This window comes from Calonectris borealis, chromosome 23 (assembly GCF_964195595.1).
Source record: "Calonectris borealis chromosome 23, bCalBor7.hap1.2, whole genome shotgun sequence".
Lineage (NCBI taxonomy): Eukaryota > Metazoa > Chordata > Aves > Procellariiformes > Procellariidae > Calonectris > Calonectris borealis.
The window spans coordinates 843,325-869,754 of record NC_134334.1 but is presented as its reverse complement, the minus strand read 5'-3'; the positions used below and the strand labels follow the sequence as shown (position 1 = coordinate 869,754).

The 26,430-nt window shown below is 53.5% G+C and overlaps 2 long non-coding RNA genes across 3 annotated transcripts; one reads left to right on the top strand and one right to left on the bottom strand.

Annotated features, from left to right (window-relative positions):
* Positions 1-11: 11 nt before the first annotated feature.
* On the top strand, positions 12-25,513 carry LOC142092322 (uncharacterized). 2 transcript variants are annotated; one of them, XR_012677008.1, is made up of 11 exons: positions 12-822; positions 9,086-11,942; positions 13,247-13,490; positions 14,377-14,504; positions 18,010-18,192; positions 18,308-19,819; positions 20,382-20,528; positions 20,631-20,790; positions 21,807-22,099; positions 22,217-22,352; positions 22,569-25,513. It is a non-coding gene; the product is annotated as an uncharacterized LOC142092322 (long non-coding RNA). The 2 variants fall into 2 exon arrangements; XR_012677009.1 differs by lacking the exon at positions 9,086-11,942 and having other exon boundaries at positions 22,217-25,513.
* Positions 3,711-9,090, bottom strand: LOC142092323 (uncharacterized). The gene is made up of 3 exons (XR_012677010.1): positions 8,969-9,090; positions 6,639-8,620; positions 3,711-4,636 (listed from the first exon to the last, which is right to left on the bottom strand). It is a non-coding gene; the product is annotated as an uncharacterized LOC142092323 (long non-coding RNA).
* Positions 25,514-26,430: the final 917 nt, after the last annotated feature.

Below are 26,430 nucleotides of genomic sequence, written 5' to 3'. Positions count from 1 at the left end.
CGCGTGTTTGCTGCTGATATTTCCCTTCGCAGTGTCCTTCCAGGAGAGGAGCAGAAACACTCCTCAGATAAATGCCCGTTTAGCAGCCACGGAGCGTCGGCTGTATTTGCACAAGACAACTGCCGTTTACTGATAAAACACAAAGCCGGTGCCGCCGCGCTCCGTCCTGCCCGCGGCAGAGCTGGGCAGCCAAAGTCGGCGGTGCTGCCTGCAGCCGGGCGGGCAGGGGCCGGCAGCGCGGCTCAGCTCCACTCTTCTCATGGGACAAAGTAGGCTTCCAGCCGCCGCCGCCTCCTCCTCCGTTTGAGGCCTTTGGGTTTGCTTTGTCCTAGGAGATCGGTGCTGGTCTATGACCGAGCCCAAAGCCTTGCGTGGCCACCATGGCCGCTTCGCTCCTAATATTCCTGCAAGGCTAATGGGGTTCTGGGGAGGTGCTGTAAAGGGTTTGTGGCTGCTGGGGGAGTCAATCCCACATCGCTGCCACTTTCTTTGCCAAAATATAAATGTAATGGAAGAGAAAGGCACGACAGAATAATGCCTGAACGGCATTTCAGCACCTGGAAGAGGGTTTGCCAAAGAGCAAAGCCACCATCCCAACGGGGGATGCGTTTTCCCAATCCATCACAAAAGAGCGGATTTCGAAGGCTGATGCCAACCTTGCTGCCAGGACCACGCTCACTGATTTCGTTACTGATCAAAATGCACGAGGAGGATGGGGACGGTCGCAGCAAAGGAAAACATGCTGTTTTCTGGGGCTGGCATCTCTTGGTTACTGGGTACCTGACGATTGAGCAAATATCCCCAGGCTGCCTTCTGTAAGAGGTACGAAGGGAGCATTTGGCTAGGGGATGAGTACGGGGGGGACCCAGGGGCGTGGGGAGGGCTGGGAGTTGTGTCCTGGCAGCAAACTGAGCAGAGTAAGTTGGGAACTTGGAGACTCCACACTCGGGTATCGGGAAACCAGTGGGAAAATGGTGTTGCTTTGCTGGGCTGTGCTACAGCGGGGCCGCGCAGACGCCCCGGCTCTCCCCTCCTCGCGGTGCCCACTCGGGTGCCAGCAAACCCTGCAGCTGGTGGTGCTCCGCCGAGCCACCGTTTAATATTCTCAGTCGTGATAACACTTTGTTGGATAAGTGCTTTTTAAACCCTACAGATAGATAGAGTATCTGGAGTGGCATTTTAAAAGAGAAAATTGAGACAAGATTCATTACAGGCACCAGTAAATGTCAAACATTTTATCAACTGTGTAAAGTGCCGTGTTAAGCTGTCTTTTCCCCCCAAAGCTTGATTAAAACTATAAATGCCTTTTTAATATTAATATTATTCTCTTCTCCGTGCTGCTTGTTTGGTTATTTGCAATGGCAAGAAAGGGCTGGTGGTTAGCGGAGGAGGCAGCGTGGGCAGGAGAGGCAGGGGTGCAGGCAGCGGGAGCCCCGCAGCTTCGCTCGGCCCTGGCAACGCGGGTGCCTGGCTCGGGGCTGCGCCCGGGGAGGGGAGCAGCCGCCCACCCACGGCCCTGTCCCGGGCTGAGCCCTCCTGCTGCGGGACCCCCGTCCTGAGTCAACCTTTCAGACTCAGTCCTGCTCCGACTTTCTCCTGCATGCATTTCTTTCGTACAAGGAGAGCTGTCTATAACAGGTCCTTCTCACTAAGCTGTATTTAATTAAAAGCTGGCTCTTTGTTGCATGTGCTAATTAGCACTCTTTGCTTGGAGGCTCAGACTCAATCAATATCTAAATCCGTGGTCTAAATCTAGCGCAATAATAAATAGCTGCGCAGGCTGTTTCACAAGGATCCCAAAGCTGTCGTCGTCTGCAGTGTGAATTCAACCCCGGCAGCACTGAGCGGCTCTGCCAGAGCCAGCCCTCGGGGCCGGGCAGGGCTCGCGCGTTTCCCCAGAGACTCCCGGAATTTGCAGGAAACAAGGACTTTAACAGAGTTTTCCTCCAGAAATTGCCTGTGTTTCCGGGTAGGAGGGTAGCATGTCTTGGGAAGAGCCATCTGGGCGTACCTTGCTTGCAGGGCACGGGTTCCCCCCACCCCACCTGTAGCAGGGTTTGGTACCCCTCTGCGGGTGCAGCCCCAGCCCCTCCGCAGCCCCTGACGCCCGCAGGGACCGCGGGTCCCTACAGCATCCCGCCTGCCTCCGCCGCAGAGCAGAGCGAGCCGAGCCGCGTTTCTTTCACCGAGATGATGAGAACCAGCTTTTCAAACAAATTATTCATTCTAAAAAATACTTATGTTACAGATGCATCTGATCTTAAAGGGTGCGGTTTCTGATAGCGGAACAAACTCATGAAAAATACATGACCTGGAGCGTCTCTAGAATATTTATTTATCCAGCAAGTCTCGCTCGGGGCATTATGGTGCTGCTGAGGGTGCGCTGCGCTGTCGGGTGCCGGCACCAGTGCCTGGCACCTGAGGAGCTCTGACTTGCATCTTGGCCACAGGATAAACCAGGGCATGCAAAGACTGTCCTGAATAGCCATCGGGTCTACTAACGAGGTTTTGGGGGCAGGCGTGAAGCTTTGCTGGCAGGCAGAAGCTTCTGCCCTGCTCGGTTCGCCCAGGCTCTGGGGGACCGCGGTTCCTCCTGCTGCTGGACGAGGCTGAGACCGTGTTTTTCCTGGGTTTTCCTGATATTTTCCCTGCGAGTCGCCTTCAGCCAGGAGCCGGTCTGGCAGCTTCAGCCTGGCTTCCTTCCCCTAATTGCGTGAATAACACCGCCCTGCTGTCGGATGGACGTGCTGACACGATGAGTTGTGCTGGGCTGCGGCACAGCAGCAAGGCTAACAATTCATTTCGTAGAGAGTGATAGGTAAAATAAACGACAGTAAACGAATTAACTCTGTTTGGGCATTAAGGCTGCCTGTGCACAAATGGGAATGCTCGTGCTGGCCGGTGTTTTCCTCTCGCACCGGCCCCGGTGAGGCGGCGGGAGGACGGTGCAGGCACCGGCAGCCTGTCTGGGAGCCGTGCCCCGGCCGCTGGCGGGAGGGGGAGAGCCGGCAGGAGCCGTGCTGAGCCCCAAGCATGGGTCCCATCACCTCACTGCAAAACTGCAAATGAATCTTAAATTTACACTGCTGTGCTAAATCTACAAACTGATCCTTAAAGATCAGCACTTTACCAAAACAATGCCCTTAACTGGTAGAGATATTAACTGCTGCTTCCTATCTGTCTGTCACCTCGCACCGATGCTCAGCCTCAGCTATATAAACGCCATTTAGCAGAGTCACTTAAAAAGATGTGTAAATCAAGAGGAAAAAGGCATGCGGAGAGGAGCCCCGTGAGCGCTGGGGGGAGTCTGGAGGTTGCTCAGTTGTGATAAAATTGGTATTTAATGATACCGGGCAAGGCTGATGTGTGCTCCGTGGGCAGGCTATGATTCAGTCCCAGCGACTTTGCCCTCAAGGGCTCGCACTTTATAAATGCGGTAGTTGGTAACTACTCTGTCGTCACTGAACAGCCTCGATGGGTTTGGGGCGCAGTCTCCCCTCGCACCCAAGGGATGTCCTCAAGGGAGAGAACGGGGTGGAAAACCCTTTCTGAGGATAACTTCATCCCTGCATCAGCAGTGATATTAACCCGCGCGTTAAACTGGAGTATCAGACTCTTAAATCTCATACCGAGAGCACCACTGAAGTGGATTAGAGCCAGACATTTAATTACCGTAGCAAGGTTTTAATTTATTTTTTAGGTATGGGCTGGGAGCGGGAGGTTCACACGAGCACAGAGAAAACGGATGGTTGGCAACTCCCATCTGTGCAGTCCTACAAATCACCCGTGATTCACAGTTATATAAAGCTTCTTATATAGTAAACAATCTTGTTAATAAAAGCAGAAGTACAAGGTCCAATGTAATCCAGGGAGTGTGACTAACTGGATTTATAGGCTCACTCTCCATGCTCGGTGCAGAAGCAGAAAGATTCCTCAGATCTTACAGGAACTAATTTTTGCAAAGATCCTCAGCAGTGATTGTTCCCCCCGGAGAAGGGACAACGGCATGGAAATAGGTTAGCGTGATTTTTTTTTTTAATTTGCTTTCCCAGAGTCACAATTTGAACAGCCCACACGGGTGCCACCCATTCTCCACGGCCATGGGCTTTGCATCTGCGGAGGAGGATCTGGAGCCCTGCTCCCACCTCCCCCCAGAGGTGGATCCACACCGGGGAATCGCAGACCCGGCCGGCAGAGCCCGGCTCGTGCGGGGACACCACCGTTCCCTTCCCCCTCCTTCGGCCCTTCCTCTTGGGCCCTTGGGCCGTTTTGGGGGACAGCAGTCGGTTTGCTCCAGAGGCCATGCTACCCACCCCATGCGGGTCTCGCCGCTGCAGATGACTCCCAGGCTTGGCTCCATCGCTGATGGACCCCCCCAGCATGACCAGCCTCGGTGTTTTCTTGCTGTCTCAGTGTCAGGACAGAAAGCTCTTTTTCCTTTGAATAAAACAGTGATTATGGGGTGGCTGTCGCCTCCCAGGGCGCTTTCGCAGAGATGAATGTGTTCCTGTGATCCATAGAGCTTCGTGTCTTCCCTGTAGCCAGAGCTTTTCCAGCTTTCCATCTCCGGGTCTGGGGCCTGATGAGTTGGGTCCTTGTGTTCCCATGACGGTTTTGTTCGTGCCGTTTGTCGCCCCTGGAAAGGGAACAGTGAGATTTGGTGCACGGTCTGGAGAGAGGAGTGGGCTTTGGGGAGGGCTGTTGAGAAGGAGGCTTTGAGAACACCGAATATTTATAGAATGTTACAGGAATGGCATTTGCAGATGATTTTGGATATTAAGGGAAAAGAGCAGCATTTGCTTTCCCAGCGACCCAAGGTGTTTGTGCTGGCAGCCTTCCCTGTCCCCTCCCGATCCAGTGAGTTCCCATCACTCGCTCGTAAAACCTCTCACGACTTCTTGTTATTCTCAGAGGCAGCAAGTGGGAGAGTTGAATCCTCCCAGAGGCACCGCCAGCCTCCGTGCTGCCTTCAGCGCTCCCGAACCGGGAGCCCGGTGGGCGCCCGCCCTGGGCGCTGGCGCAGCCCCTGCCTCGGGGGTCTCGGTGGCGACCCCCGGCCCCACCGCCCGCCCTCGCCCCCTTGCTCAGGCCGTGCCGCTCTTCAGAGGAGCGGAGAGTGAGTGGAAACAATCGCATTAATTGAAGCACCTGCCAGACCTCTGCCTTCACTCAAGTGGAATACAATTTTATAATTACACGAGTGTGCTTTAATTATAGATTTGAAGAACTAGAGTTCAGCTTTGGCGTTGCCAAGGAGGAGTCTGTTAATTGGCTTATTTTATTGCCCAGCGCCGGCGCGTGCCTTGCGGTTTCGCGGGGCGGCAGTGGCAATGCCCCTGCCTGCAGGTAGTGGCACCCGCGGGCTCGGGAGGCAGCATTCCGGGGATGCTCCCTGGGGAACGCCGCTCCGCTCGCTTTTCCCTGGCCCTACCAGTGTCGATTAAACCGTCGTAAGCTGGGGTGCCATATGTCCTCTTTTCCTACAGCCTTTTTAAAGTGCGAAGAAAGAGGCAACTGTGAGAGATGGCACTTCCACGCTCGGTACCGCAACATATGCTTTTCGTGAAAAAACTCAGCCTATTATAATACAGGCAACAGGTAGCGTGACATATTGCTGGGCTGTTCTGGAGACTTGGAAAGCACAAATGACGGCCTCCGAGCCTTCCCAGCGTGTGTTCGGACTTGGTCCCGCCAGGGAGGACGCCGATACCCCGGCTCCGGCAAGCCCCCGGCTGCAACGCACCGCATGGCTGCGGGGTAATCGGGCTGCCCGGTGCTTGCAGCGGCTGCTATCAGTATAACCTCGGATACCGCAGATCCAGAAATGCAGCTTAGCTCACCAATACACACCATCTTTCCAGCTCGTTTGGCTGCGATAGCTCTTCGGGCCGCTAATGTACAAGATCCAGCCGCTGGCTGCGGGCTCCCCGCCTGCCTCATTTCCCATTTCTCTCTTTCCTTTCTTTAAAATTCTGCTTAACGCTCCCCGGGCTCGGGAGCCACCGCAGCATCCCCGCCGGCGGCCGTTCGGGCCGGCTGCCTTATGTAAGCGAGGGAGGGACTTCGCAAAACTTCCTCCGTTCCAAGGCTTATTTAATTAAAAGCCAGTTTTATGGTGCATGCGCTAATTATAACTTTTTAGCCCGGAGGATGAAAATGAACTTGTTGCTTATAATTCTATAATTCAAATCTACTGCAATTAGTTTGGATGCTTAGAAACTTTCAAAATAATTCACCTACATAAATGTGCTTTGCTGAGATCATTTTTTCTGACTTGAACTTTTTTTGTATGCTTATATGCAAAGGAAACTGCCCGAGGATATGTTTCTTGCAAAAAGTAGGGATGCTGAGTCTTGCAACTATTATGCTGGTGAACAGTAATAATTATCCACGTTTTTTTAATCATAGAATTAATGCCGCAGTGTAAGATATCCCAGGCAACTGGGCATTGCAGAAGGGGAAAACCGCCCTGGGGAAACACCATTTTCTCTGGTGAGAACGGCAGCGGTTTCCCATTGGGGCAAGTTCTTGAGACTTTAATTTGGTGTTTTCCTTAGAAGTACATAGGCTGGACCCTGTCTGCGGTTGAAGGGGAACGGGTGGGAAAAGTGAGAGGCCGCTAGTCCCTCGTTAATGACCTGTAGGAACTTTCCCTCTCGGGCAGCTCCGGGGATCCGTGGCAGCAATAAAGACGATTTCAGGGTTTGTCCGCAACGCTTTCTGGTAACGTGTGGGATTCGGGGCGGTTCGAGGTGCTGGCTGGGGGAAGGGAGGCCCGTTAGTGCACGGCTGGGGCGGGCCAGGACGGCGATGCCCGGCGCCCGCGGCTCAGGTCCCGGGGGATGCAGCGCGGTCCGGCCCGGTGCTGTGCTCTCGGTTCTCCCTCTCTCCACGGCTGGAGGCGTTTGCTGTTGTCTGTGACAGCGACTACAGAGCCACCGGCCAGGAGGGCTGCTGCCTTCCCGTTTGCGGTGCCTCCTGTGTTTGGGTGTGGGTGGATCACGGCCCTTCCATGCAGAGATCCTGTTGTCGGAGCATGCGGTGCCTTTGCCACAAGACAATGATGATTCGAAATGACATCCGCATCCCTCCTGGCATCTACGCTACAAATCGCAGTAATTCTGTGTCATAATGAAGCCAATTAGCGCCGCGGCTCTGCCGGCATGGGAGCCGTGGGAAGGCGTGCTGGGCGAGGATGCCTGCACATCCCGGCAGCAACCTGTTGGGTGCAAGCCGTGCCGGAGCCGGAGCGTAAGCCCACGCTCCCGGCATCTCCCTTCCACGCTGGCATGCTACGAGCCGCAGAGCCGCAGGGAACCGGAGGGATCTTGCCAGGTGCTGCAATGGGTCGTGCGACCATCGGTGGGCGAGCGCTCGAAGCCGGGCGCTGGGTCCCAAATGCCACCCACAGCGAGCCCGGGAGGGCGTTTCACGTACTCCCGATTTCTTATTCCGTGCTTCCAGGAGTACCTGCAACGAGCTGCTTGCTGCACTTCCACTGGGGAAGATGATATTTTTGCTTCAGTTCATTATAAATAAGCATCCAGGGAAATACTAAGTCAGGAATTAAATTCCAGCTACTTACGGGATTGACACAGGAGTACATCGTCTTAGTCTGAGGGGTAAGACGACAGAAGCTCATGTAAATACAGCAGCTTTCGCGTGGCTCTGGCTGCCCGCCCCACGCGAGCGCTCCCCGAGCCCCTGGACGGGGGCCGGGACCAGCCCGGGGGCTCAGCCTCTCCTCGCTGGGGGCAAGAGCAGGGTCTGTCCGTGCAGGAGGGAGCAGAGGTTTGGGTCACGCCGCTCAGCCCCCTCCTTGGACACGTCCTTCCTTGCTTCTTGTGCACAAGGAGTTTGCATTCACGGGGGGAAGCCCAGTAAATTTTGTTGAAAAGGTTGCAATCTGTTAATAAGTAAATTGCTCATTTAATTATCTTAATTATGGTTTCGATGAGCTAATGTTATTGCCAATAAAAAGGGAAAAAAAGGAGAAAAGGAAAAAAAATCTCCCGGATTAGCAAAGCCTCGATTACGGGCAAGTGAGTAACGTGTTTCTTTTTAAAGCCTCGATTACTCTCGGTTGCACTTGATGGGCACAGGCTGAAAGGAGCGGGATGGAAGGAAGGTTGGGCTGTTTCCCCCGCTGTGATTAGTGCTGGTAACTGCCTCGCCGCTGCAGGCGCCGGGCTCCGCCGCAGCTGGTTTTGCACTTGGCTTTTCACCGGCACGATATTCCCCGGCTTTGAAAAATCAAGACAAATGCAATAAAGATGGCTAGAGCCAGGGAGCGGTGACTGACTGCCGTGCCTCGGCACGTTTCGCTGGTGTGGTTACACCTACTTTTTAATTTCTCCATGATACGGTAAACCGATGCTGTGCTGCTACCAAACGTTACTTACGGCGCCCGGCGCGCCGCACGGGCCCTTGCCGGCAGACGGTGACATTGCCAGTTCCCTCGTGGTTTCCCAGGTGCCATTAGAGCTGCGTTTCCTCCTCCCTCAGCCGCGGGTGGGGAGTCGGCAGAGCTCTGTCAGGAGATGCTCTCTCGGGGCAGTGTCCGAACGCCCACGGCTCCATCCTCGCCCTTCCTCCAGTGTTCTGCCCCATGCAATGGTCTCTGCGGGAAGACGCAACTCTTTTGGTGGCTGAGACTTGTTACGACCATGCACCAGTTGGGATAAAAATAACTTCCAGGTTTTCAAGGTGCGCAAATGTCAGCTTTCGATCAGCACAAGGCGAATCGGGAAGGGCATGGCCCCCGCTCAGCTGGCTGCTGGCAGCACTTGCAGAGCCCATGATAAAACCGCCAGCCACAGCGATGTGTTTAAGCATATGCTTACACATTGCGCTAATTAGGGCTTGTGAGAACGTGTGCAGTAATTACATTTTTTTGCCGTTAAAACTGCAACTACTATTATTGTATAAATAGATAGAGCAAAAGCAAATATGTTTGTTTCTACCTTACCTTGTGTGTTACAGGGAGAAGCACCAGCTGCCTTAAAAAACATATTTATTATTCACTCAGAACACACTTGAAAAAAACAGGAATAAACAGCAAAGTCAAAATATTTGGTTTCCACAGCAAGCTGAGGCTGCGGTAAGACTTCTTATGGCACAGAAGCTGAGGAGCCGCACGCAGCAGAGCCGTGGCGTAAAAGGAAGGGAAGAATACTTCGAGATCAAAAGGTTCCTGTTCAGCTCGGGGTGCTTTGGCATCGAGCTGTCACAGCGCTGAGTTCCGTTGTTCCAAGGGTGCCGGTGCGCACCCCGTGACGGAGCCAGCCACCCCCACCGCTCCCACGGGAACGAAGCTTTTCTGAAACCCTCCTGTTTACTGGCTTTTCACACCCAAAAATCTCCAACAGCCCCTTAGATGGCTCATTTCAGCAGCTGAAATGAGACCTTGCAGCACCCTGTGCCCGCGGCGGCCGCGACTCCCCGCTGGCGAGGCAGGCGGCGGGCGCGCTCAGCTGCTGCATCGCACTCACTTTGCTCGCGGGACGGGAAAGTCCTTGGCAGGATTTCCGCGGCCGGTACCTGCTGGGACACGAGGCTTGCTGCTGCTGCAAGCGTTACTGAGGGGACATCCGCGGACACTGGGCTGGAAGGAGAGCGGCCTCCCAGCATAATTTACCCTCCCAGGGTAAATTATTTAGACACTGAGCAGTCGGGCTTTTCTGAAGGATGCTTTCTCACGGCGTAGCGGGCGAGCGCTCCCGATCCCGTGATAGGCACTGATCACGTGTCTATGGCGATGGCACGTGTGGTCATTACAGGCATTTTGTCTGAACGCGTTCAGGCATTTTCTCCTATCGTACTGGGGCTGTTTTCAGTTTAAATGATGATAATGGGGTTTGGAGAATGAGTTATGGGCAGCGGGGAGAGCATGAGGCTCCGGAGAACAGGAGGACTTTGCCTCGCGCCGGCGCTGCGGCAGGTGATGGCACACATCGCCTCGTGCCCTCCTCCTCCCCAGGCGTTTCTCCCTGCCTCTGCTTGGCCCGTTCCCATCCTGGGGAGCTGAAATAATAGGTAAATAATAGATAAATAATAAGTGCTGCGACGGGTGCTCCCAGCAGCAGGGGCCCACGTCCCGGCGCCATTTCGGAGCAGCAAGCCCATCTCCATGTCCTGCTCGCCAGCCCCGAGTTGGCCAAACTTTCAGGCACTTCAGAGCCCAATTACCCGGGGCGGGAGGTCCGGAGCGGCCGACGGGCACCGAAGGACAGCCGAGGCGGCCGCGGTTCCCACCACCCACCTTTCGCACGCCAGGAAGCCAAATAATCCGGTTTGCCCCCGCCCCAGACAGAACAAGCACGTCATAAATATTCATCTGCTCAACGGAAAGCATTAGCCCTCGTTTCCTCGAGTGGAACTAACTGAAAATTGATGATAGTTTTCTGAAAAATGTAAGATTACGTACACAGAAGCAATTATATATAAACTTATTAATTATTTAACAGCTTGTTAATGAGCAAGTTGCAGCCTCATCGCTCGGGCCGTCCCACCCGCTCGCTGCTGCGGGCGGCCAGGCAGGGGAGCCGAGAGACCCAGATGCGTTTCACGTCTTTGGCCGCCGAGCTCCGGGAGGTGATGGTGGAGAGGCCGGCTGCGGGGCCAGGGTCCAGCGGCGCAGCAGCCCTCTTCATCTCCAGCTCCAGATGCCTGCTCGCAGCCTGGAAGCATTAGCTGCATTATACGCTCTTGAAATCCTCATTAAACATGTATAAATGGAAATAATTTGATTTTCTAATGCAAGCGAACAATTTGCATTGATAGAAAATGCGTGTTCCTTGAGCAGTACTGGTGTGCCAGAGCAGCCGGCACTGCCGGCCAGGCTGCCAGCGCCCACTTCGAGCCTCCTGCAAACGGAGTTTCTCACTTTTATTGGAATTCCCAAGCTGTTACGTGCGATCAGCATTAACTGTTTCAAGCTGTTAGGTATGGGAGGCCTCGGTCGGGTCCTGCTGTGTCACAAGCACTCTGCAGTCACTCTGGAGGCGACAGGACTGACAAAGTTTATCTCAAGACCTGTTATGGTGCCGCTTTCAGAAACATCTTTTACACCTTTACGACCCATGCCAGAATTGAGATACGCGCCTGTAAATCGGTGCGTGGCATGGGGGGATTCGGGGTGAATGAAATCCAGCAAGCCAGTTTCCTTGAGCTCGGTGGAAGATTTGTGCATAATAAAAGTAAAAACTAATAAACACTTGCAAATGCAAATAAGGGGAGGTACATTACTCATGTTAAGCAGAGTATGTGCATTACTTACAAAGAGATTACTTATGTGTTAGTGGACGTGGAAAGCAAACTATTTCCATGTAATTTTATATGTGGATTCCCTTCCATGTAGAAATACCCCCCGCCCCAGCCCAAACCTCCACCGTGCTGCACGTGAAGGACGACGATTCCCCAGCTGAGGAGTGGGATCGGCAGGAGCCGGCCGGGGCAGCGGGTGGGCGGGTGCAGTGCTCGCCTGGGAAATTAAACTCAGCTGCAGAGGAAACTGCTTCGGTGGCAGAGGGTGAAGCTATAAATTACCTCATCAGAGGGCAGGTTGCCTCTTAGTGCTTTCATGGCCTCTTTCTTTCTCTCTGTGTTGTTCCAGAGCAGAAGAGCCTTGCTCTTTCTCACAAAGCAAAACCTACAAGCCCAGGGAAAGATGCATTTCCCTGCAATTCTGCATTAAATTGGCATTAGCAGAGAAAGGCAGGAATATCTCACAAAGTAAGCGATAACAGGGCCTCCGGGCAAACCGTGTCCTTGCTTTGCAGCAGAAGAGCACCAGCTTTTCCCGTTGCACGTGCCACTCGGCGTGCCAGCGGGGACGTCGCAGCCCTCGGGGACATCACTGCCCAGCCCGGGCTGGTGTCTGGGCTACTCCCTCAGGAAGCAGCTTGGGAAAGACGGGAGCAGGTCAGGAACCGGCAGAAACGGTTAGCAAAGCACGAAATCGTGGGCGGTGGCGTGGCAGGACGGGCGGCGGGCGTGGTGGCTGGGCACGCACTTGCCTCTCTGCTGGGTTTGGCTGATGCTCCATTGCAGAAGCGCCAGGCAAGGCTGTTCCTGCAAGGCAGCTCCTTGCAAGGAACTGATCAATTTGTTTAGACTTTAATTCTCTTTCCTCTTCAGGGAAGAGGATGATTTAAAATTAAATGTAATCTAGATTATTCGAATTTAATACAATCTGCTTTCAGATTTCAGAACCAGGCTGACAGCAATGTTTTTTCCCCCATGAGCTAATTTGCTTATTTCTAAAGAGATGCAAGATCTCATTAATGGAAGTCTGCAGAGACTGTGTTTTAATTTCGGCCAACAGGAAAGCTGTCAGGCTGTAATGTGAGCAATGGAAAAATTATCAGGGGCATTAATGGAGACACATAAATCCCATTAGCATAAATGGGGAGAGATAGGCAGGGTTTCCGATGTCCCAGTGATAATTATTGGGGAAACGGGATTCCACATCAGTCAGGAAAAGGCATTCCCATTATTTTAGTGATCATTATGAACATGGCGAGCAGAATGGACAAGACTTCTTTGCATTTTAAACATTAAAACCTGCTGCGGAGGCTTGCTTGGCCCCGGCCAGGCAGGGCAGGGACCCTCCGGTGGCAGCTGCCCGCAGCCTCCCTGGTTCATTGCCACGGGCAGGCGTCTCCTCCCGAACCTTCGGGGCTAAAAAGTTCTTTTAAAAGCTGCTAGCAAAAGCTGTTGGCAGCGGGTATTTAGATGTCTTGGTGGAAAGACTTCCTGCAGAAGATGTGTAGGTTTATGGGGAGAAAAAAGAAGTCCTATCACATTTTTGAATACCTGTCACTGATGAGGAGTTTCATTGCATTATTCATCCTGGAAACTGTGTAAACCAAGAAAGTTAAAAAGAGGAAAATTGCCGCTGTAAGCTGAGTTGTTTTAACATGCAAATGATGGCTTTTATTCCTAGCGATAGAACTGCTAGATTTTTAATTTTACACACTATGTGCTCGGTTTGCCGTTCGTGCAGACGCGGCAGTCCTACGGCTCTGACTGGGGTCTCCCCTATTTCCATTGCTGTCGAGCAGCTCTCAGATCTGTGACAATTTAATTAACCTGCCCTATTCTGCCACGTCCCTTGGAGCAGGGGAAAAGGATCCAGACATCCAGGGAGATACTTCTGAGCCTGAGCACATACGTCTCCTATACAAAAGCCACAGAACAGCAGTTTCCCCACCTGGAGATCTCATTGTGGGTTTTTAAATTACAGATCGTTTTCATAAACACGATCAACGGCTCGAGTTAAAGAAGAAAGAATCTATTAGACGGAGGGTGTGCGGTCATGTCCAAGCTGATGCTGCCTGTGCAGCTCCCGGGCGTCGAAGCTCCGGGGGAAGCTGGGCGCCGGGGCTCGCCGGCCGTGCTCGCTGAAGTACTGTGTGTCGTCACGTTTGACAGCCGGCTGAAAAACCAAGGTGCTTGCACAAGGACAAAGGAATTTCAGAAGTTTAAAGGTAAGCTTTGACCCTGTCGCTTGTCAGTGTGATGCTCCATAGCTCTAAAAATAGAGCGTCTCCAACGGAGGAAAGATATTTTTGGAAAAGCTAGTTACTGCAGCCAATCTCGCGTCATTACCGCAGCCCCTGCTCGGAGCCTTCCTTTAATTTCCTTCTGCACGTCGGTTTTATGAAGTGCCAAGAAAGAGCTGGCGTGTGCCCTTGCAAGGCAGCAGCCTCTGCGGCGTGCATGCCTGTCCCCATCCCCGCTGACCCTCGGACAAAGGGACCCCCTCCTCGCGGGGGCGAGGCTGGGACTCCATATCCAGCCTGACGTGACATGTTGGCTGTTTGCAAGCCTTAACCAACCCCCAGACCGTAAAGTGTGGCTGAGGGTATCAAACCTGGCCAAATATCCGTCTGTGCCCACGCACGAGGGCTCGGCAAACTCGCGTGGAGGTGCAGGACGCGGCCGCATGGGGCAGCGCCACGTCCCCGCTCCCAGCTCGCCGTCGCCGCGCAGAGGTGCTGGGCTTTCAGAAGCAAATTAACAAGCTGCTTGCAATCAGGTAGTAGGGCCGGGAAGTGGTGGAAGCCCCAAGAGATGCAATTAGTCATCACTTCACTCAAGGCACTACAGTGAAGCCTGGTTTGAACCCTTAGAAAATCTGATCCCGTGGGTCGTGCACGTGCCTTGTACCGAACTGAAGGGAATGCCCCTGCCAGTTTATTTACCGGAATCACTGCTCAAAACACGCTTTGAGAAGGACTCTAAATATAGGGAAGTGGGTAGAAATTATGAACTCCAGCTAGAAATCTGCTCAGAGAGAGCAGGCGCCGAGGTGTGTTTTTCTTTTTGTAAATGGAAAAAGAAAAATGTACTTTTCTTGCTCTTGGCTCCCAGCAGACAGCTCACGCCAGCTCCGCCACATCTCCCTGATAAGGATGGAAACTGCCTCGGATGTCTCGTACGAGTACTGAAATTAATACCGTTCTTCATTCAAAGTGACATATCCAACTACTACCCAAAAGGTGAACATTAATATTCTGATTTTCAGTTGTTAGACCCGTGCTCTGGCCTCCGAGCTGCAGAGATGGGGGAATGAGGGAGGAAAGCGCAGCTCGGGGTGGGAGCCGGGCGGTTTGGGTACCCCAGCTCCATCCCCGCAGCATCTGGTGAGGCCTGATCCTGTCGGAAAGGTTGTGCCGTGACAGCTTCCACATCAGATCACTGTCTCGGAGCGTTTTCAATGCAAGAAAAGGAGAGAGAAATCTTCACAGATGCAGCCTCATTATCTATGTGGGATTTAAGCGTCATTTATACCCAACATCTTGCCACTTCTCTGGTAGGAAATTGCGTTGTTGGTTCCCCTGCTCTCGGCTTCTGCAGCAACTGTGTCAGAAATATTGAAATGAATCGATCCGACTTGAGTTCCCTGTGCATTTTTATTGCCAGATTATCAACGCGGGCAAGGCACTAAATGAGTGACGTTGGTGGGAGGAGGAGGAAGGTGAAGACGTGGCGGCCTGGCTGCCCGCGCCATCGCTAAAAAGGGCTTTGGGCGTCTCAGCAATCACTGGGGATCCGGCTGAATTCTCTGTACCTCGAGTTTTCCTTCTCTTCTTTTTTTAATCACATCCTAATCAAGGAACCAGCAAAAGCTTTAAAAAAAGAAAACAAACAAACAAAATTAATGAGCAGCGTCAGGGGAGGAAAAAAGCGTTTTCTGGCCGGAGTCCTTGGCACGGGTAGGAAATAGCTGCTCCTCTTGGAGAGCGTTTAGTCTGCTGTGAGCTGCCAGCTGAGGAAGTCAAGTGAAAACCAAGTGCCTGGAAGCCGAGTTCGCTGCAGCCTCCCTCTGCTTAGCTCATTTAGTGCCTCAGCCTTAGCAGCAGGTACTTGGATGTTTATTCCCAGACTAAATTGCTTTTGGAGCTCCGACTCGTTTGTCAGCGCGAGAGAAAACAAGCTGTCGTTTGGACTAACAGCCGTCACGGCTCCTTCTCTGGTTGGCTGTGCTCGCGGCGAGGAGGCACGCGGCGAGCATCCTCAGCGAGGGCCAGCGCCGTCCCCGTCGCGAGGGCGGCTCGGGCTCTGCGACCGAGGCGGCTGGCGCGCAGGGGAGGAGCGGTTAGCACCTTGCTGACCAAATCCTTCCGTAAAGACCCAGGCTGGCAGCCGGTCCCATGGGTCGTAGCGGGGCCGAGCAGCCCCGGGGCCGGCTGCTGGGCCCCTGGGCAGTGGTTCCAGGAATCCCCCGGAGCATCCCACGGGAGCAGCCCGGGCTCCCTCCCCAGAGCTGTTCGGTGCCAATATTTGCCAGTGTGGAGAGAAGGGCTCCTGGCGCTGGCATCCACACGAGAGAGGCTGACACATGCGGAGCGGTGCGTCGAAGCCGCAAACTTTCGCGGGAAAAGTTTCACACACCTGGGAAACGTCGGAGTCTCCATCGAACCTCAGAGCTTCCCGTTCCTCTGGGACACTGGCTTTGCTCGCGGGCTTTGCTCAAAAGAAGCATCACCAGGTGCTCACGCAAATTAGGAGGCTGTCTGTATAGACTACAAGCTCAGTAAGAGTTGATGAGTCTCCAGCAGTTGTTTATATACGCAGGTCCTGTTTATATACGGTGTTGGGCAGCAGCTCATGGTATAAACCTCCTTCATTTGCATTTCCCCTGTACAGTTTGGGGGGTCAGTTTTCTCACCCTTGTGTTTGATTCTTTCTGGCCAGTGTATATTTTGGGGTTGAATTTTTTTGCTTGTTCTTGCTTTGGGGTTTTTTAGCTGGTTGGCCTCTCTTCCCTGCGAGGAGCTGGTCCGTCTGAAAGCCGAGTCTTGCCTTTGGGCTGCAGGCAGCCACGCCGCTTGGCTGGGGCCGAATAAGTATGTGCATACGAGTAAAATACTGATCCTAGCGGGTATTTCTGGAGTTCCCGGAGCCATCACGTTTTCCGTGGCTTTAAGCCTTTCATTGCGAAGGTTGTTGGTATCATGGGCCACTTCTGCAGCCAGTGCTCCCTTACTCACGGCAGCGTTGCCTTTCCTCTCAAGCGCTGAGCAGCAAATGTTTTCCTTGTAGGCTGCCTGAAAAACTCATTGCAGGGGAAAGATCCATAAAACCTTACCTTCGTCCTCAAGGTCTGCTTCACAGAGGTAACAGGAGGTAACTGTCTGATTTTTAGTGACTTTGCCGTATATTGGCCTGTGAAAGTCCTTGCTCCGTGAAGAGTGTTCCTCGTGCACACGCGTTCTTCCTCTCTTTCTCCATGGACGTCCCAGCTCTCTCCAGAGAAATCAGCAAGTTGTTTCTAGTCCGCGGGGAAGCGATGCTGGATTGCTTGTTTAGCAATGCTCCTTTTCAGTAGAACTTTCAGAATTTACCCCAAAGTTTTGAGTAGGAAGAAGAACATAGTTTTCTTGCTTTGGCATGAAGTTAGGAATCCAAATAGAGACATTTAATGCCTCACAGGGATTATTAGAAACAAAAAAGCATTGGAAAGAAAGCATGCCATAAATACAAGCCTTTCTGTAAGCTCTAAATCTGTTACACGTTAGACCGTAGTCTTCTAAAACAAAAGTGACTGCACCAAATAGAGACTGTTATTGTTTAAATATTTCTGCTGGGAAATGCTGCATAAAGAGAAGACACAATAGCTGCCCTGGTGCAGGATTTATTAGAGCAAGTTGGCACCAGTCTATTTGTAGGGAGTGGAATATGCTTGTAGAGATTATACCAGATTTACAATGATTAATAATGGATTGGACATGGCAGACTTCAAAGGGTTTGGCTCCCTTGCAGTTTGGGGGTAGGTTAAGTTGAAATAAAATTGCAGATTCGCTCCAGTGATTCAAACAAGTTTTCTCCTTGGAGAGCAAGGCTTTTGGCCGGACAGCATCAGCGAAATCCCGCTTCTCGTTCCCTCGCCCCCCTTGAGCTTTCTGCAAGCCGACGGCACACCGCGGGGCACACCGAGGTTGCCACCCAGCTCGGCGCGGTTCCCTGCGGAGACCTGCTCACCACCACGGCCAAACCCGGCTCCGGTGCGGCACCCAGCCGGCCGCTGCACCCGGGAGGTGCCCCGCTCCGGGGAAGCCGCTGCACCGGCCGACAACGGCCCCACGGCGGGGAGAGCCGGCTGCTGGGGAAGGGTGAAGCCCGTAATTACGGGAAAGGTTATTCTCCGAGATGGAACAGGGAGCTCGCCTACCAGGAGGATGAGCGGGGATTTTGTCAACAGTCTGAGGGATTAAGCGAGCTGGGAAATGTAGGACATCCCTCTCACTCGCAATGTTGTCTGTGCACGCACAGACCTCGAGCTATTTTTAAAGACCTTTCAGCGTATGCTGTGGCTGTAACTTTTGGTATTAAACACTTGAAATCGGCTCCTTGCAGCAGGAGCTCCCTCTCCCACTTTGTCTGGAGGCTCCCAACCACACTGAGGACAGCACAACAAACAAAGATCAAGACTTTTGAAATTAATAATAGTGTTATTAATTATACATTATTATAAACATGCTCTCATTCTATCTTTGTCAGGCAATTTAGTAGTGTCCTGCACGTAGTTGCGATTGCACTCTGCCCAACCGCATCGCTTCTCTTTCCCCGTCTGCTCGAGCCTCGGATGTATGCCTGTGCGTCTTAATGTAAGATCGCTCAGACGAGCTAGGAAAAGGCCAGTGCAAGTGCGAGTTGCCGAGGAGCCTCAGACGAATGTATTTCGTAAGTGATAAATGCTTTGGCATTAATCAAGCATTACTGTGTGTTATAGTCGGGAGGCATCTCGAGCTAATGAAGATGTTTTCCCTCTATCTGCCGTTATCTGGGCGCCTGGAAGAGCTGTGGAAGAGTTCCATCCTGCTCCAGGCAGGGCTGATGGGATTTGCACCGGTCCCAGTTGCCATGGAGAAAGTGTTGGATGGCTTTAATACATCTCTGCGAATTTCTCCCCGGAGTTTTCCCATGACAAGCTGGACTGGAGGTAGCGTATAAGAAGCTATAATCTTCCAACTCTATGAAAAAATGATTGATGGAGCGCGAGGGAGGTAAACAGCTTCCTGGGGCTCTGGCAGCACGTGGCACAGCGAGGCGCCGGCGGGGACCGGCCGTGGTCCCCCGGGCTCCCCCGAGGGCTGTGCCCCCGGACCGGGGCCGGGCCGTGCAGCCCTGAGCCGACCCCGCTCTGCCACCCAAATCTGTGTGTCACCCTGGCCCCACGCCTCTCGGGGGCCACCCGGACGTCCCCCCGGACCTTTGCTGCGCCCCTTGCGCACGGGGCGGGATGGGGCCAGCGGGCAACCCCGCGCCGGGCTGCGCCCGTGCTCCCCTTCCTCATCGCCAGTCCAGACGTGTCTCTCATTACCCCTGCTTCTGTCAACAGAGCCGAGCTCCCCCGCCTTCTCATTAACGTGCATTCACCAGGAATTAAAGGGAAGGAAATTAAACCTCTATTTGTTTTTGCATCAATGTATTCCCGTTTAAAAATCTGAATGTTGACATTTGCCTGTTTGCTTTTTAAGTTGATGAAAACATGAATGATTCATAAAAACAAAGGAAAAAATCATTTGCAGCTCGGTGTGCCAAGGAACAAGTCATTCACCTGCCCGGATAGCCTGACGTTTCATTTTGGCTTTTTTCCCCCCTTGATTCGTCCCATTGCCCTGCCTTAAACCTAAAAGATTGTGGGACATGGATCATGATGGAATCAAGTAAGCCTGAGCTGGACGTTTTCAATAAGAAAGGAGACAGCAGGAAAATTAGGAGGCGCAGAGAGAGAAGGGCTGGCTGTCAAAACCTGCAGAGCTTTCTGGAAGGTTCAGGAACGAGACCCAGGAGGGCGGCTTTGGGAGCCAGCCCCGGGGCCAGCGGGGGAGCTGGCAGCCGTTCTGCCAGTGCCGTCTCCTTCCTCTTTCTTTTTGCCTTCTTATTTTATTATTTTTACCCCCCGGTACCACGCCCCCGGTGGTACTTCTCGCTGCTTTAGATTCTTTGAATGTTTTCTCTTCAGCAGCTCATGGGCTTTTGAAATACGAAGTCCGTCAATCACCGGTTAATGTCACCCCCGCAGCAGTTTCTGCCCCGGGGCAGCCTCTGCCGCGGCCGGGCACGGCACTGCAAGGGGCTGGATTGGGTGAGCAGCTGCTGCCGTAGCCAAAAATCAGGTTACCCGGGTCCTTGTTCTCTCCTTCCTTCGTTTTCCAGGGGGCTTGATGAAATTCCCGCAAATTCAGCCGCTCGGCTGGAGGCTGCCCCAGTGCTCGGCTCGGAGGACGACTTCCCGTGGAGTGCCGTGGAGAGGAGAGGTTGCACGGCAAAGCGCGTGCTTCAGCTGATACGCCGGGGTTAAAAAGTAATTAATTAGTGAGTTTATGCTGTTTTCCCATCTGAAATTAAAAACAAAAATTATGCAGAACATACAAGGTAATTACGAAGCAGCAAGCTACAACACACCTTTAAACGAGAGCTCTAAAAAGCATGATGTTCGGGAGCAGATTTTTAATGTAACAGCTTAATAAAGGCTCATGCCCTCGATCGTGTTCCTGGGAGCATTCATCACGCTTCGCCCTTCCCTTACGGATCCAGGTAGGGCCCCAGCAAGACCCAAATTTTTCATATTCTCAGCGCTTACCCGTGATCAGATTTCCCATTTAAAATCTATTAGCCAAGATGAGAAAATTGGTTCATATTTTATATGCCTAGTTTGGTTTTTTTTTTCCCTTGCATTTACAACTGGCCCCTGGTGTTTCATCCACCCCCTAATGATTTAGCTGCGCAAGATGTTCCACCAATTTATTAGAGTGGAGTGCATGGAGCAGGTCATGCATATTAAACGTGAAGTTTTTACTACAGTTGGTTCAATAACCTGAAAGAAAAACATTTTTTTTTTTTCCTCATTTTTTACTGTGTACCAGCTGCTGCTTTTGGCAGGGCAGTTTCTCAGCCTGGCGTCCGGCGCCGCTGATGCACTTCCCGGGGGGAGCGATGCCCGGCAGGCGAAGGGCATCCCCTCCCAGCCCGCTGTGGGAGCAAACCTGTGCTGCGCGAGGCGACGTAGCGAGGTACGTATAGACACACCGCCTTTCGGGAGATGAGGCGACGGTTGGTCTCTCCCGTGGCACTAAAAGCTGGAAGTCGAGGTTTTACACTGTTTTTCTTTTCAGCCAGGTCTGCGATGCCGGCAGCAGAGGTGTTTGCACGGCGTGCCGTTCCCCACTTTGCTACCCTCACCTAAGCCCATCTGCACGGAGGTTTGAGAGTTTTCCTCCCAGGCACCTTGCCTTTTGCGTGCGTTTCCAAAGGCTCCTCGTTTCTCCGTGGGAGGTAAAGGCTCATTTTGGGAGCCGTGACGGAGGAAGCAGCTTCCCGGCCAGCTGGGCAATGGGTGGGGATGGCTGGGCTCCTGCCCGTGGCCCTGGGATGGCCAACAGCCACCCCAGGAAGGCAGCCGGAGGTATTCGGCCACGCAGCAATATTTCCCTGTCTGGGAAACATTGGGTTTCCTGCAGCCCCAGTGGTATTCAGCAGCCACTCCAATTTCCCATTGCACTTCTGTCACCTGTATCCGTCACCACCTGCTCTTATTGCTGGCCTGGAGAAAAGCTTTGGTTAGATGGGGGTGATGTAAACTATTTTGCTTAGGGTAGTATACAGGGACGGACGCTGAATGCCAGCCCGAGGCAGGGGAACCGGCGTGTCCAGCACGGCTCTGCAGCCCCGACCCTGCCCCCAGCCAGCAAGCTCTCGGCTGCGGGGTTTGTTCCAACACTGCCAGTGCAAGCAGGGCTAATATATTCCTGAGATAAGGCCAACTAATTAACACACAGCCAATTGCTGCTGCTCTGCTTTCCCATTTCTTTCACTCGTCAAGCTCAGAGTCATATCGTAATTGAAATTTTTTAGGAATAATTTTACAGAAAATACTGCGTTTCCTCTTTTTCAGCGCATGGGGCAGCTCATGGTCCCACCGTGGCTGATGGCTGCTGTTTGCTTCCCACCCACACCACAAATAGCGTGGGGGCCGTGACTGGCAGCCGGCTCGGGCAATTAGCCACGGGATGGCTGGTTCCCCTCGCAGCCACCTGAGGCGGCAGCGGAAGGGAAAGGGGAGCAAACAGCCAAAAATATGGTCTGAGCATCCTCTGCTGCAGGAGTCACTGTGCTGGACTTGTGGTCCATGGCCGCAGCGGCCGGCCAGCAGCAGTGGCGCTTGGGGGACTCCGAAATGAGATTTCTGATTATTGTGGGCAGGAATCGAATTGATTAAACAATTTTAGAGACAGACCATTCTTTTTATCGCATTTCTTAATGGTTTTCCTTATTTTCCCCCCATTTTTCAGCCTGTACGGCTGAGGGCAGCGCCCCTCACAAAAGGTGGGGGGGGATGGGCATGAGAAACGGCAGTGACGCCAGCGGAGCCAAATGGACGGCGGAAGAAAAATCGTCCTCACAAAAATGCCAGCGTCAACCCTGGCAGGGAAGGAAGGAGAAAGATGGTGTTTGAAGGAGGAGAACATAAAAGCCTCTGTGGGAACGGTACCTGCGGAGGAAATATTGCCCCAAAAGACAATGTCGGGGGATGCCGGAGATAATGACTCTCCTCGGCTTCATGAGCTCCACACGCACACTCTGGGTAATGACGGATCATGTTTATACTGTTGTTTCTACGGTTTTCTCCGCATTTTGTGTTTCTGTTTGCTTTCTCCCTCCCTCTCTTTCTGCTGTTATCTGTCTTCTCCTTTGATTTTAGGCTGCTCCCTCCCGAAGAAGACAGTCTGCATTCCCGCAGCAGCAGCCTCATCGCCGGCCCCGGGGCATCCTCGCTCCCTGGGCTCTCGCAAACTCACCACGTCTGCTTTGCCCACAACCTCTGGTTATCCTTCCAGGTAGTTCACCTGTGATAAGTTAGCCCAGGCTCGCCCTGCCTGGGTTTCAGGCGCGTTTCCGAGGCTGCCCGGCCGTTCCCACCTTCATGCTGGTTTTGCTTGTCACTTAACCCCCAGAAGTGCCGAGGGGTCCCCCCGACGCTCCAGCTCGGGTGGGTGGGGGAGACTTCGTGTGATGAATTTGCTGCAGACAAAGGCCTTTTGTTTCTATGCCAGAGCTTTGTGGAAAGAATTGGAGAAACAGGACGAAATGCTGGTTTGCTCTCCCCTCTTCACGACAAGGCGAGGGACGGGGCCGGGGCAGCGCGGCGAGGAGGAGGCAGGACCTCGTGGTGGTGAAGTCGCCGAGGACGGTGGGTGCAGAGCAGGCACCGCCGGCGCGAGGGTGTGCACGTTGTGATTTTGGTTCAGTGCCTACAATCAATACGAGCTTGCTCGGGGTAATTTTTTGTGTCTTTGGAACAGTTTATTTGGTTTCTAAAGTGCCGGTTTTCTAGAGTAATTTCTCAAGCCTTGTCCAAGCCTCTTGTCATGTCTGCGCTAAGTGAGTCTGAGGGCTATTTTCTAGTCCACATTGTCATCTCTATTTTATTTTTTGGTTGGCTCTAAATTTACATTGAAGTGTAATTCTGGTTTGTTTTGCTGACTTGGGCATGAAAAGAAATACATGACCATCATCTGGAAACCCCTACAAGGCACTCGTCTCTCGGGCAGCCTGCTGAGCTTTGTGGGCTCTGCTTTTCTCACCCCAAGCCCTTTTTCCCTGATTTCTCTTCCCCTTCGCTGGGCTTGGGCAGTGCCCGGGGATGCGGGGAGGCAGGGATGTGGGGATTTGGGGATGGAGGGATGTGGGGATGCCGTGTCCCCACAGCCGCGCCAGCTCTGCTGCCCCAAGCCCCCCTAAAATCAAGCAGTAATTTAAAGGGTGGCCCATGAGCGCGGGGGAAGGAAGAGAAAGCCTGATCTTTACAGATGACATTTAAGCCTGCAGAAGGCCGGTGTATTTTACCCACTGTCACATTTAAAAGGCACTGAATTCATTATACCGTTGAATAAATCATTTTTTTTTAAATGTATTTATCCGGAGAAGAGCCACCACTTTCCAGTCAAGAGCTCCTGCTAGGACAAAAGCTTCCAGCTCGGGAGCGAACAATCCAGCTCCCTCCTCTCCTGCGATGCCCGCAGCTGGTGTTCGATCCCATGCCGCCTTCCCATGGGGATGAGGAGCCGAGGCTTCGCTTGGGGGAGCGACTGAGGGCTGACACCGCGCCGAAGCGCTCGCGCTCCTCCACCGCCAACAGCCGCAAAGGGTTAAGTTGCTGAGATGGAGCTTGGTAAATCAGGCAGGAAAATAATCAGCTCCCCACTGAAGTGAGGAGATGCTTGGTATTTTACAGCTTCTTTCATACACTTTACAGAAACTAATGGTTACACAAATAATACCTAGGGGATGATAACAGGCTATAAATAATTCAGGGTTCTCTGGCACAGAGCTGCTGTGTGCAGGCTTGAGGAGTGCATGGGCGCCGTGCGATGACTCGGGTCCCGGTCCTCCCGAAAGAGGCACGAGGGAACGGTGCCCTCTTATCATCCCGGCATCCCTCTCGGCAGTGTCCCCACCGTTTTCCCAGCCTTTCCGGACCGGCTCCAGTTTCTCCCCTTTGCACCCACATCGCCCACTCCCCTGGCCGCTGCGGCGATTATTGGCGATGCCCTTTGCCGATGATGCCAGGAGAAGCCGGAGGTTTCCCATCCATGGTGGGACCATGCAGCCGGCTCACCAAACCCATCGCCTTCCACACAGGTTTGTGCGAAAGCTGCTTTGACGTCCGCCTGACCCAAAGACATGGAAGTGTTTCTACATCTGAGCTGAGCATCTCGGGAGAGCGGCTGCCTCCTGCCAGCCGCGGGTCAGGGCCAGGCACGCGCGGGGAAACGGCTCTCCCGCCTCTGCGCCAGCGCGGCAGCATTTTTCACAAGTATTTGAGATTTTCGAGAGCCGTTGTGCAGAATTCCCTATCTGCGGATGTAGCGGTTTCAGTTTAACTCTGCCGCTAAATATTGTGACAGCCTCTCTTCTTAAAGCCTAGCACAGCGCGTCACGTTGTACGGTAACCGTCCCCTCGGCTCCCCGCCGCGGCACGCCGGCACACCGCGTGCTCCCTGCCACCGAAACGGGCTGTGCCGGGCGGCCACGACCCCCCCGGGGGGAAGCGCTCCCGGGTCAAACCTGAGACGGGAAAGGGGACGAGGAGAAAGCCGCTCCACAGCCGGCGGCCAAAAGTGGGGCTCAGCTCATCTCCCCCAAAAGATTCACGAACATCAGGTCCCCCCGCTGGCTATCTTAACATTGAGCCCACGAACTTCTTGCTCTCTTAGTGAGAACATGACCATAAAAGTTGGTGGCAGGACCCACAGCTCAATAAACCAAGAGAACAAAAACCTTCTACATCGCAATTTGGAAATGGCTTTTTTTCTTCTCAGCCCGTTTCGCAGGGAGGAATTGATCTGTCTAATCTCTTATCTGTGACTATGAAATTGTATTTCCCTCTTAATAGGCCCACAAACGTTACAGATGAATAGCTCAGGAGACACGCTGCAAACGGCAGGAATACTAAAAAGGGATGTGAGGTTTTGCTCACTTTGGGTTGCAGAAACCAGCACGCAGGAATGCCAGGATCTGCATCTGCTTCGGCCCCACTCCTCAGGGACCCGTCTCAAGCCCTGACATTTGTGCAATTCCTGCTTAAATCGGGCCGGGGAGGTCTCTAAGAAGCTGTGTTTAGTTTAGGCATCACGAAGCTGCCCCGTCCCCTCCTTGCCTCGTGCCTGCATTGCAAAGGAAGAGAAGACAGCGGCAGACCCGACTCTTGCTCTGCTAATCCCAGTTTCCCGTGTGGAAAGGTACCGAGGCCTGCTTTTCCCACGCTGGCATGGCCACCAAGTGCCTCAGCCATTCAAGCTCCCCACTGGAGTGACAGTTGCCACCTTCAAGGCAGCGGAGGGGGGTCTCGACGCCTCCCCCACCATCGTCACTGCGGCTTTGCCCTCCGCGGCTCCGCCAGCCGGCTTTCTCCGCAATCCCACTTGCGAGTTTGCTGGCGCTGGCTCCGTGCTTCGATATTTGGGTTGCAACAACGTGAGCTGACAACGTCCTTCGAACCTACGCTCCCCGCCTCGTCCCTGACGGGGGCTGCCTGGCTTGGCAGCGTCGCCAGCGGGGATGCGATGTGTTGATGTGGGGTGCCCCCAGCCCCCCCAGCCCTCCGCATCCCTCCCCAGGAGAGGTTCCTGGGACCAAAGAGCCGAGGTGAAGCAGAGGTGCCAAACGTTCGCTCCAGGCCGGGAATCCCCAGCAGCAATCCCAAACCACTGCTAAATGTTTTAGCAACAGGGAAGAAAGCCAGCCTCCCTCCCCCCTTGCTGCTGCCAGAAACCCGCAGAAGCAAGGAAAAGGAAAAGCACACAAGCCCCCGCGATGAAGCTGGTTGATGAATGAATTTGGAGCGGCCGAGGCGACCTTTTCAGGAGGAGATGGATGCCGTGCCTGCCCCCGCACATCCCTCGTGCCTGCCCGGGGGATCGAGCCCTTTGCAGGACACGGCTCAGCAAAGCCCCCACCTCCGCTGGGGCACTCAGCACCGGACCATCACCGTATTTAAATATGTCGGATTAATCACTTTATCATCCAAATACAGGTGGATTAATGCAGTCACTTAATACTCTGTTTAAGCAGCTGATTTTTAAAAAAAGGAAATTGAGGGAATTACTGTAAAATTAGAAAACTTAACAGTTTATTTACTGCTTATTGTCAGAGCTGCCAGCAGAAAAGCCGGCAGATGCACACCGCTGCCCTGGCTTGGTGGTGCAGCAGGGACCAGGGGGATGGCAGGGACCTGGGGACAGCAGGGACCGGGGGGACGGCGGGGACTGGAGGGATGGCAGGGACCTGGGAACAGCAGGGACCAGGGGGATGGCAGGGACCTGGGAATAGCAGGGACCGGGGGGACGGCAGGGACCTGGGGACAGCAGGGACCAGGGGGACGGCAGGGAGTGGGGGACGGCAGGGACAGGGGAG